This window comes from Solea solea, chromosome 15 (genome assembly GCF_958295425.1).
Source record: "Solea solea chromosome 15, fSolSol10.1, whole genome shotgun sequence".
NCBI classification, from domain to species: domain Eukaryota; kingdom Metazoa; phylum Chordata; class Actinopteri; order Pleuronectiformes; family Soleidae; genus Solea; species Solea solea.
This window is the reverse complement of record NC_081148.1, coordinates 20620985-20633238: the sequence shown is the minus strand read 5'-3', so window position 1 is coordinate 20633238 and position 12254 is coordinate 20620985. Positions and strand designations below refer to the sequence as shown.

Genomic DNA, 12254 nt, shown 5'->3' with positions numbered 1-12254 from the left:
TAATGAGCGCTGGTTTACCATGATGCTTTTTTTTTTTTTGTGTGTGAGTGTGTGTGTGTGTGCTCAAGTACCCCCTCTCTGTATTTAAGTGTGAAATTACAATATCAGATCATATTTAGTTAATTAAACCCTTATGACTAATTTAATTTGACTCAAATATGGTGGGGGTGCATAAATCAGGGAGGCGTATTTAGCTGGCTAGTGCTGGTGTTAACAGTAATTAAATGTGTGGGAATCCATAGCCTGCGAAAGATAGCTCCACTCTCCTCTGCCGTACGAGAGTACACATGTGGAAAATAAACGGCGGCAGATTCCAGACGCAGAATGTTAATGAAAATGACGTGGGAGTTTTTCAAACACGGGGATAAGTCAAAGACTAAAAGTTGCGGCCCTGTAATGCACGCTGGTATATTAACAGTCAGCAAGTGGTCTTCAGATGTGCACGTCGTAGTTAAAGATCAACCTGAAGTACAGGGAGAGAGAGGGGGGGGAATATTCCTGCATGATTAGAACCTGGAGAGTTCAAAGACGGCTGCTTCTGCATGTAGAAGGTGCAAAACATTCACAGGGAGGATCGAGAAATCAACTTTTATTTGTCATTTAAGCGTCTTATATTTCATGTTTGCCGGGGATTAGAGATGCACATTCTCCTCAGCTCCGTCAGTCCCTATTTTATGTGCCTCCAATCTGTCAGGCGCTCGACAGGGTGCTTTATTACATCTTGATAAATGACGCCACCTGAGTCTTGTTTTCCTATCACTAAAAAGCAGAGTTTTGTCATACGCCCTGATGTGTATTGTGTTCCGTGTTGTTTCGTTTCAGACCCGCTCTGTGATTGATGAGGATTAGGAAACGGATTCTGCATAATAGGAAACAGGAACATCCTCATCCACACTGGTAAGAAACCTGATTTATCACCGACTGCATGTCTTCTCCTGAACACTGAGGCATCAGTTCCAATAGTGATGCCATGATGCTTAAGCATTGGGGGGGGGGGGGGGGTTTGCAGACAAGATAAGATAAGCCCTTCACTTTTGTTGTTTCAATCCAGCATTTTACACACAAGAATAGTCCTTTTGATTTTCCCCTGACACTGTGTCTTATTGTAGTTCTTTATCTATCTATAAATACAAGGAACATCTGACTGTTGATAGCATAACTGTCCAGGCTTCACACTTGCAGTGTTGTTTGGACAAGAACGGCAAGAGATATTGGTAGAAAGCAGCTTCATATTAAAGGGTTACTGCGCTAGTTAGTGAGCAATATTCGACCTCACACACTTCAGCACGTACTGAAGCACCGTGAGAGATGTAAGGCCATTGTTGTGAATTAAAACACATGTTAACGTGATGATTTACGTGATGGAAACCGGGGGTTTTGTGGTCGATGGCATTTCCTCTTTCAAGTAAGAGGCCAAGTTTTGGCGCTGGTGTTGTTCTGTGTGTCACGTTTCTTCCCCTGAAGTGGTCCACGTCAGGGAAAAAGTCAAATCTGAAAAATGTGGACAAGACCACATCTTTGCTTGTGTACGACAACAGCGGCCGTACCTCTCTGGCGATGCCTCACGCTGTCCATATAGGGTGTAAAACCTGCACAGCAGTGTAAATATACATTGTAAAAAAAACGACCAATATAGCCTAAACAATAACTTTCAAGAGGATACAACTGTTTATCTCAACATCCAAATATTCCAGGCTTTCTTCTGGACTCCATTACAGGGCTCCATTTGATGCATAAACATGCATGAATACTGTGTTCAATTAGCCTTTGAACAGTATGAATATTATGTATTCACTTATCCTGTGGACTGTATGAATAATAAGTGTTCATTTAAACCTTCGCCTGAGTGGAAACACCCCACTGTCATGTCATGTGTCAAAAACCTGCGACCGATGCGATGATCAGAATGTAATTGGGGTGAGTGTGGGTGTGAAGAAGCATCAAACTCATTATTGTCCCCGCTTTGAAATGAAAGGGAACCATGTCCCTCTGTTTTTGTTTGGGAGACGGTACAAAATGTCACCACTGTAGTTTGTACACATGTGAAAAGGCATCAAAATGCTGGAAGGTGAATCATTTTTTTTGGTGTTATCTGCACATTCTGCACTATGCTAATGAGCAAAGCTGCAAACGCCAGATTGCCAGGAGAAAGAAGGGGAGATGGAGGGAGGAAAAAACAGGGAGGGAACAGGGGGAAAGAAGAGAGAGAGAGAAACAGAGGGAGGCTGGTGTAAATTATGGATGCAACCTGTGATTTCCAAGAGGGAGAAGGAAAAAAAAAGGCATAGAGAAACCTCAATTCATGCATATCAGATTACGCATTTACCACATTTTCTTATCATGGTCCGTGAGCAAGCTCATATACAATCTGTCCTCTGTGTGTGTGTGTGTGTGAGAGAGAGAGCACTCACACGTTCATCCATCTTTGTGTGGCGCTGTGTTGTGCTGTCAAGTGTGCTGTGAACTTGATATGACATGCCTCTAAATCCCTGCTAACTTTGACTGCACTATTGTGTTGCATTGTTTTGTATGGCGTGTCTCTGTGTGTGTGTGTGTGTGTGTGTGTGTGTGTGTGTGTGTGTGTGTCTGCAGTCACGGGGGCTGCTGATAGCATGCGCCGTGCACGGAGGCAGCGACAAATCCGCTAAGCTCATTTTGCACACATCAAATCACATTGTGGATATTTATATAATGCCACTCTTTAACTTGTCTAATAATACATGAATTGCTGAGTTGTCCGTTTTGTCAAAAAAAACAACCTTTCTCTCGTTATGCGTTTTTGCCTACATGAGCGATTCTGTAGCAAGCAAAGTTAAGTAAAAGTGAGTGTTCGTGTCTCGAGCTACCACATCCCACCCTTGTGTGCCAGTCCCCTAACAGCCTGAGTGAATAATGGATCCATTCTTAAGTCATGTCTGTGACTGGGGCCTGTGCAGATGTGTGGTTTCCCCACTAGAGGTGGAGGTGGAGGAGAAGGGAGGGGATGGCGGTCTGGAAATAGCTGCGCCTGAGCTGGGAGCTCCTTAGGTGGGCCTCTGTACCAGCCTCACCTTTTATTCAACATGGTCGCATACTAGAAGTACAATTCTGCAAGTGAACCTGGTGCATGTTGTGCACGAATTTCCCAGACAAAGGAACTATAGTTGAACTTGTCTCTATTCAGCTTTGCTGGCTGAGTGATCCGCCTTTAAAGATGGAAGGAGAATAAGAAAAAGGGCTGAGTTTTCTAAGAATTGAACACGAGCCACATTAAATGAGAAGTGTCTGAGTCTGAGATCAGGACTGCATGTAAATGTGTGTTAATGTGCAAAGTAGGTCATTTATTTGGAGCGGGGACAGCCATAGTTTGCCTCTCTGGAGCGAAGAGTGGGGAATCATTTCATAAGCACTCACATTGCTGTGCTAGGGATTTACATTTAAAGACATTTTGTTTATATGTGAAGCCCAAAGCCTAATATACCACAGGGTGAAGGGAAGGGCGGGGCACTGAAGGTGAAAATGGCTGTGGTCAATCCAGAGACAGCATCAGTAAACATAACCAGAGATAGCGGCCAAAAAAAAATCATACTAAATCAGATTACCAAACAAATAGCTAAGAGGATTACTTCTAAACTCTTTTTTCCCCCCATCAGACAGACATTAAATCTGCAATCTGTAAAATCCCTTCAAATGATTTTCTATTTTATGTTGTGTCCTTCATTTTAGTCACATGTTGGTAGCAGAGCTCTTTTTTGCTCTCGGTGAACTCTGGCCTTTTTGTTCTGCCTTGAGGCCTTTAGAAATTGCTTTGCTAAACGCAGTATCATATAGGTCTTTAAAAATATCTTCACGGGGCAACACATGAACCTGACCTCCAATCAGATGCTGCACCGCTGGCTGTTAAGCCCCGTAATGTTATCATAACGCGTTCCACTCGACACGCTCGTAGGGAGAAGTGAAGCAGTGTTCGGAGGCGCCTGTGGTTCTGTGCAACATTCACTGGCACAGACCTAATTAATAGAAAACATGATATATTGAGGGGAATAATTACACCTTGTCCCTTGCTTGTAGAGATCAAACACGTTGCAGCGATTCTTAGAATTAATCTTAGGAGCAATTGTTGGTTTACAGGGAATCAGTGGCAGTACAGTATGTTCTCTGGGAAAAAAAAAAAGACTGTAGATTAATTTGGTTAATATTTCATAAAGCTTACAAAGGCAGAGGGCATTTGAGGCTTTTCAGATTATTTGTTCTCAACCAATATTACACACCACGACTGAGCTGCTGTGCGACTGCGCTGCTAAGTCTACAGCTCTCCAGCACAATGCCAAGAGAAGGCACTTGCCGTTAAAAGTGTTTGTGTGTGATAGTGCTGTTTGTGAAATGGGAGCCGTTCAGAAGCACTACTGCTTTTTTTCCTTTGCCGTCATCTGATTCAAAGGGCGGCCAGTGCACGCGCAGGCGTCCCGCGCTCTCCTGGGTGCTGATAACTGCTAACAAATTGTATTAATATCCTCACTGGTACTCTTTGATATTGGCTGATTTATTTTGAATCCCTGCTCACTTCCACACCTTCAGCGAAACACAAAAGAACAATGCTGCATCGCTCTCGACAGCCTGACAAACCAACGATCCTCGCTCTCATACACTCCCTTCCGCCGCCCTCCCCTCCCCTCTCCCGCGCGCGCGCGCTCTCTCTGATAGAGTCGTATATTGTAACCAACAAGACTGTAATCAACGCAAACCTAATCAAATCACTGCTCCAACAAGCAGCTCTGGCTGCCGGGCTCCCAGCAAACATATTTCAGATCAAGAGGCAGGCGGCTTGTAGAGAGCAGTGCGTACTGTAACCACCCGCTGCACGAAATGTCAGGAGAAAGTAGGATTATTTTTGAAAATGTCACTGACAGGCAGCATAATAGTTATGTTGAAGAGTGTCTCATGCCATGTTTATGTCTCCTATCTGCAGGTTTGATATGAAACTCAGTGTGTGGGAGACACACATGTGAAAGTGAGACGACTGCCGATTCTGTCGACTGAACCTGGTGTTGTGATAGGCAGAGTGTGCAGTCCGTCAAAGTGTGTGTTTTGAGATCTGCACAAACAAATGCACATCTTCAAACCTCCACATTATTGGCAGCAGGAAAGCTGTCTGGGCACGGGTACAACTTGTGTGTGCATCTGTGAGTGCATTTGATTGTGGTGTGCGTCTAATTCAGGCTAAGCTCCCTTCAGGAATTGGTTAACCGAGTTGGCTCACCCTATTAAATTGCCACAGAGTGTGCAGTTGCCTCGGCCTCTGTTTCATTTTGTGGCACCCACACTCTCGCCCGTGTGCCATGGAGATATACAGGCACCTGTGCTTCTTATTGGCTGTAACACGCTGTTGCACATGTACACACACACCACACACACACACACCTAAATAGGTTACAAAGAGAGAGGGTGATGAAAAAGTACCACTTGTTCTCCTCAGATACTGTAGCTTTGCCAACAGACATCAGGGGTTACGAGGTGCCAGGAGATTGTTTATGTGTGTGCGTGCGTGTGTGTTGGGGAAGTTGTAGGAGGATGTTTGACTAGTGCAGCAATCTCAAACTCTGTATTAAATAAAGGCTACATCCACACTACTGTGTTTTTGTTTTAAAAACACATCAATTCTGCACTGGATGCTCGTGCTGTCCACACTACCTTGGTTGTTTTGGAGCGCTTGAAATGGAGAAGTCTAAAAATGCTGCTGGATTTCTTTCTCGTTTGAAATGTCATCACGGAGCGTGGGTTTTTAAAGTCTTGACAGACAGGAACAGCGACGCAGTTACCAGCATTCACTTGTTGATTAGCTCTTATCAGTCACAGCTCGACTATCACAAAAAGCTTTGTTAACACTCACTTACAGTTTCAGTTACACTTCCTCCTCAGTGACATAAAAGCAACGCCTGCTGTGACTTTGCACCATTGTTGTGTCTCATTAGTAGTACTTCAGTATGTCGCACAGAAATTGCACCTCTGCATTTATATTGTTTACCCACAGACATGTAGACCACATCCTTAATCAGTGTGTGTGCGGGAATAATAGTCGTGCAACTCATGTTTATTTTAATAATTGATTCATTTGTCAAGTGTTTTCTCAATTAATCGACGAGTTGTTTGGTCCATAAAAAGTCCAAAAAACGTTGATCAGTGTTTCTCAAACATGGACATAATGATGTTTTCAAATGTCTCATTTTGTCCACAAGCCGAAAATTCTTCAGTTTTAACGATTTCTTTGTAAGTAACTTGTATTTTGAACTTAAATTATTGAAAAAAAGCCACTGAAAACGACAAATCGATTATCAAAACAGTTGACAATTAATTATATCAGTAATAGTTCAATCGAATAATCTTTGCAGCCCTAATGTATATATCTTAAATGAACCATTTTCGATTGATATTTCCGAACCTATTATCTGCACAAAAACACCAAAGTGTCTTTCTTTCAGACTTTCATGTTTGCAACCTGTAGTTGAACCTCAAACACAGAACAGCTCGTGGCCAAACGAAGCCGCCTCCTCCTCCTCCTCTCTTCTGCATTTACGCTGTGAAACAAAAGGCTAGTTGGGCCAAATTATGACTGACATCATTGGCAACAGCTGCAGGCTCTGTGTGTGTGTGTGTGTGTGTGTTGTGTGTCTGCATGCACGGCGCTGTGTGTGTTTATGTCTGTGTGTGTGTGTGCATGTGTTTGTGTCTGTCAAGATGAGGTGACCTGATTGCTCAGCTGAGCAGTGAGGGAAGACCCAGCCTTGTGTTGTGAGCACCAATAAAAGCCGCCACAATAGACTCAGGTCATAGCTGGCAGCCCCTCCTTCACAGAGACCCCCTCATGTTTTGTATTTGTGCTGTGACAAACATCCCCCCCACACACACACACACACACACTCCATGCCAAAACAGATTTGGAGATGAAAAATGATCCACCTCTGGCCGTCCACTGCTGCATCAGCTCCCAGCTACAGAGTGTTAGGTCAGGCCAAATCCTGTTTAAAGAGCCTTTATCCTTATTGCTGTAAAGATAGACCTAGTCAAAACTGGACCTCCTCTCATTCTCTCTCCTGCTTGACCACAGTAAGTCCACGTCTGTGTAATGAAGCCTTTTGGTCTGAGTCCATCGGTAATTTCCACGTATAGTATATGCTTTTAATTACTTTACGCGAAAAAGGAAACCAAAGAAGTTTTTACAGCTTGATGTGGGTGTTTTTTTTACTCGGCCGGCTTCAGAGGCTGACAGTCTGTAAAACGTGCAATGAAACATGTCTCAGTCTGCCTCAAGGAGCTGTTAACCCACTTAAACGTGTTGAAATTGTTTAGGTTTCAGTGCATAGTTTGGAGGGAGCCGTTCTTTTCAGACGGTACACATGTGGACGAGGTCGGATCCTTTTCGGCGTGGCTATGATCCCATTTAAAGATATTAACTAACAGCGCGTAGTACTGGCAGCTCCAGTCTAAAAATGAAGTCGTGGTAGTAGACGTTAGTGTTGGCCTTTAGAACACAATATCAAGTGAAGACTAATTTGTCAGATCTAGTGAGGTGGTCGGCCTCATCATTTACGGGCCTACACAAAGCACGTACACACACACTGGCTCCTGCTCCTCCTGGAGCTTCACCTTAGGCTACATTCACACTACGCTGTTATCATTATAAAATGCTGCAAGTCTGCTTCATACTCCAGCGTTCTGATTTATGTAAAAACTCCAGAGCTGTTTTACTCCGGACGGGAAGAAACGGAGACATTTAACAGAATGACGCCGCAGATTCTCGTCATTCGTGACTTGGCTGTTTGCTGTGCATGACATTGTGACTCTTTCAGTTTCAGTTTCACTCACCGGTCTGACAAAAGAAATCCTTGTGCTTGCTTTTCACCGTAGTTGTTTATTGTTGGTATTTTCTGAAACGAATGCAGAGAAAATCTGCTTTCTGTTTACACTGGCACACGATTGCCCATGTTTCCATGAATGTTCACGTGTAAGGGCTTCGTATCACTGCTGATTTAATTTGATTAGTTCTCACAAGGCCCCCATTTGATTCAATATCGATCCATTTAGCCTCATAGGTGGTCATTTAAACTCTAACAAGTTAAAAAATATTCATCCGACGTACGCAATTGCCGTTAAGGCTGTCCAGCAGAGGGTGCTGTGAGCGTAGTTTGGCCTGCGTGTCGCCTTTGCTCGTCAGAAGAAGACGACTGTGACGCTAATGTTGTTTTTAGGTGACACTGGAGGACACAAACGAGCTGAAATGTCTTGAGCTACAATCTCCTGGAAAAGTTGGAAGTATTTCTAGTTCTACACCATAGATGAAGAGACGTATCACGGTCAAGTCTCGCTTGATTTCAATAGTCTTTGGAGATTTGCGTAGAGGATAATGGCATGTATTAAAAGACCGATCTAGGGATTTCATGAATCGATATTGGAACCTTTCAAATAATATATGAAAGGTTCATCCAAATATGGATGTAGCCTTGGTGGCAACTGTGGCGTGTGAGGCATGTGTTAGCAGTGCCTCTTGTTAACAGATTATTATAAGGCATTATTAAAAATGGCAAGATCGATAAATCAGTCTATCTGTAGCTTAAACAGCCTTACTAGGGCCATCCTACCCCTGCTGCTGTCTGTTATTATTCCCTACACCCTTTCAGTTTTGTCCAAATGAGGGAGAATAAAAGATAGTATGGACCTAAAGCAGCACCGTGGGGGGGGTGAGGAACAAGGCTGTGTTTCCAGCAGGGCTGGGATGGTGAAGGTGAGGAGAAAACTGAGGAAGCACAGCGAGAAAGAGCAAAGAATGCAGTGGCATTGGCCACTGCATTCACAGATAAGTGAAGGATTAGTGGATCCACAATGTGCTCGGAGCTGCTGTTGCTACATTGACAATAGCCAGTGGTGAAGTGGCTCCACTTAATGAACTGTGAACGGGAAAAGGAGATGCTCACATTCATGTGCACACAAAGGCTTGTCATTTATACTGCAGATTGGAATCATCTTTTCTTTTACATCATCTATTAATCCCACCTCCCTTTTCAGTCTCAGAAAATGGTCTGCAACCCCTCTATGAGGCACACGGATATTGGTGGCTTAGTTATAAAGCAATATTTATTTGTACCTATCTGCTGCTGTAAACAGTTAAGTACCAAAGACATATTTAATTGTCCATATGCCGCTGAAAATATCAAGTCATAAAAAAGTAGAGTGCCATAAACTTAAAATGCGAACCATATTTGTGAAATACACTGATGTTTTTCTTCTTTGTCTTTTTCGTCAACAAAATGCAGAACATAAGAAATGTTTTTCTCTCTTTCACTATTTCAGTATTGGCATTTAATAGTGTCTAACCTCTTCTTGTGGTGTGTTTTATTTTCTTTCGCCCACGCAAACTAAACCACATATAGATGATACATATGCACACAAGCACAGAGGGAGTCAAGTTTTTTTTTTTTGTTTTTTTTAATGGATCAAGAGCTGGCAACGTAGTCTTTCCTCACTTCATGCTCTGCGTCTCCCTTCTTCTCTCCCCACTCTCTTCTCCTCTCCGATGTTTCACAAAGCCTCGATGTATCTGTTGGGAGAAACACGAGCAGTGCATACTCACTGCATTTCCTTTGTTACTCTGTTCACACACACACACACACCTGGCACTGCAGCAGATACAATAGACACAAACTGTTTTCTCAAAGTGAGAACTGTTTGCGTGTATGTGGAAATTCATACACGGCACTCTCTTGAACGTGGGTTTGTCCTGTGCTTGTTGAATTGTTTGTGTACTGATGTGTGTCTGTGTAGATTTAACAGGTGTTTCTGATTGTGTGTGTGTGTGTGTGTGTGTGTCCACATACACATAGTTTTTTTTGTGTGTCTGCCAGTGTGTGTGTGTTTGAGTGTGCATGCAAAAGTGAGGAATCCAAAGGAGTGAGGTGTCTGAGGCTAAATTCTCAAGGAAAACAAAAGGCTCAGATTTCTGCAGAGGTCATTTGTCCTGGTCTCTGGGGTCAAAGTTCAAGCTGCTGAGGTATAGTGAGGGAAGGACTAATCTGCTCCACACACACACCTAGTAGACACATTTACCTTTTCTTTTTGACGCCCCATTTTTTGAAAACCAATATAACACATGCATCTTTCTTAAATGCCACCATGAAACAGCTCAAGGTTACTAATGAAATCATCTCTACTCCGCCATTGTTGCACTTACATTTTGACAAATCGTCTCAGTGCTTGCAACTACCACTTACTGTAATTATAGGATTCATGAACTGGCTATTTTCTCAACTGACCGAGAAGTCATTTTTGTCAGTAAAATGATAGAAAAGAAATCCACCAGAGTGTTATTTGTTAGAGATCAAGGTGATGTCTGCAAATCCACTCATTTTATTCCAAAAACCCAACACTATTTACCTGAATTTCACATAAGAACATCAACAAATCTGAAACTGGAACTTCTGTGTTCTATTAAACGATTTACTGACTAATTGTTTCAGCTCTTAATTACTTTGTCCAATGGTTGATTATACGACATTATACATATTTAAAAACACGTGCTTCTGGATGCTGCACCCTGTGCTCTTCAGTTAGTTTTAAAAATCAGCCAATCCAGATATAAATGTGAGATAAATAAAGTTCCCGAGAGAATGTTGAATAAACCACTTATTTGTGCTGTTAAAATTCTTTATGGACAGGAAAATAAACAGACAATATGGACGATAAACACCTTCTCCTACATGAAAGTTTATATTGACACTGAAGAAAATTAAATTGCCTCATATATTGTTATTGGATTATTGCCCAGACCTATGATTCCTATATGGTATGTGCAACTATAGAAAGTTTTACAAGCCCTCACATGCCTGAAAGTCTTAATAGAAACATCCTTAAAAAACATCTGAAGATTTTTGGAGGCTTAAAGGATGAGTGGAAACTCTGGAGTGTCTGAAAAACAAAAGAGCAGTGACACTAAAGTTACACAAGGCACATTGTCTGCCTTCTCTTGCCTCTTGTTTTCTTCCATTCGACTCTCTCCCACCCGCCCTCCTCTTCTCTTTTCCCTCTCTACCTCTCTTATACAGGAACTGGCCAATTTCCTGAGCCTGTTTTTCCATTTTGCTCCGCTGTGCGTGTATCCATCACATGGATATGTTTCTGTGTTCCTCTGTGAGAGCCTGTTCATCATCCTCTGTCTCTGACTGGCTCTCAGCTAACAGCTTAACGTGTCACAACAGTTTAATTTCATGGCAGCGAGCCGGCTTGTGAATGACTTAGTGTGCTCTGTGGAGTTTGAGTCAGGTCATGACTTTTTTTGTTTTTTTTTCTTTTTTTATTCACGGTGATTCTCCGAGATTAAACCACTTTTTCAACATTTATATAAACGCGCCGCTAATGAACTGATTTGTTGTAGGAGGTTTTACCCCGTTAAGTTTTTGACCACTAATAACCCGGTGATGAAATTATTTTACGAGCACTTCCCTGTTTGTTTTGTTTGTCTGTTGTGTTTGTATTTGAATGAAACACATTGTTGCTCACGGTGTCACAATATTTCACTGATCCACAGGGAGGTGGTAACATGACGAGAACTGTTGCAACCAGTGGTGGCTCGTGATATGTTCTTTGGCGTGGGCGCAGTATGTAAAAGTCACCTTTTTAAATGCACAGTAACCGTGCATCACAAGTAGGACACGCCCAAGCACACTACTGGTGATTACACACCAGTGTATTTACTTAAATTAACCCTTTAACTCCGAGCGTATCGCAGACTACGTTTGTGCAAACGCACTTTGCATTAGTGTTATTACACGACAGTTTGTGCTATCGGGAAAATTGCAAAGGTTTCTGAAAGCGAAGAAGTTGCAAATCAAAACCAATGTGTGGTTATTACGGTAATTTCGTATACAATATGAACAATATACAATACAGTGTTTTTTTCTAAATAAAACTTTTTGTTTTTCTTCATTTTAAATTGTTAATACACTATTTCAACATGCAGTACATTGTAAATAACCAGAAATTGAAAGTTATTCTGGAAAAATGGGGCATTTCTGGCCATGTTAAAAAAATACTGGAAGAATTTACAGAAGTTGGAGGAAAAATGTAGATATGCTACAACTTTTCTTATCAGTCCAAACATCTTTTATTTTTTTATATTTCTTGTTAGAGGTAAACACAAATTGAACTGTCCTATTTTCCCATCCTGCTCTTCTAATGGCTGCCTGTCCACCTCAGGCAATGCAGCATCAAAGCCGCCGCCTTTTGAT

At 42.2% G+C, this 12254-nt stretch overlaps 1 protein-coding gene across 3 annotated transcripts in view; it reads left to right on the top strand.

The window, feature by feature from the left end:
* The window catches only part of zmiz1a (zinc finger, MIZ-type containing 1a), a 102450-nt gene that overhangs the window by 40045 nt on the left and 50151 nt on the right, over positions 1 to 12254 (top strand). For all 3 annotated transcript variants that reach the window (XM_058652065.1, XM_058652064.1, XM_058652067.1), the window contains one exon: positions 823 to 897. The gene's annotated coding sequence lies outside the window, so the exon portion shown is untranslated. The remainder of the gene's footprint in view (positions 1 to 822; positions 898 to 12254) is intronic.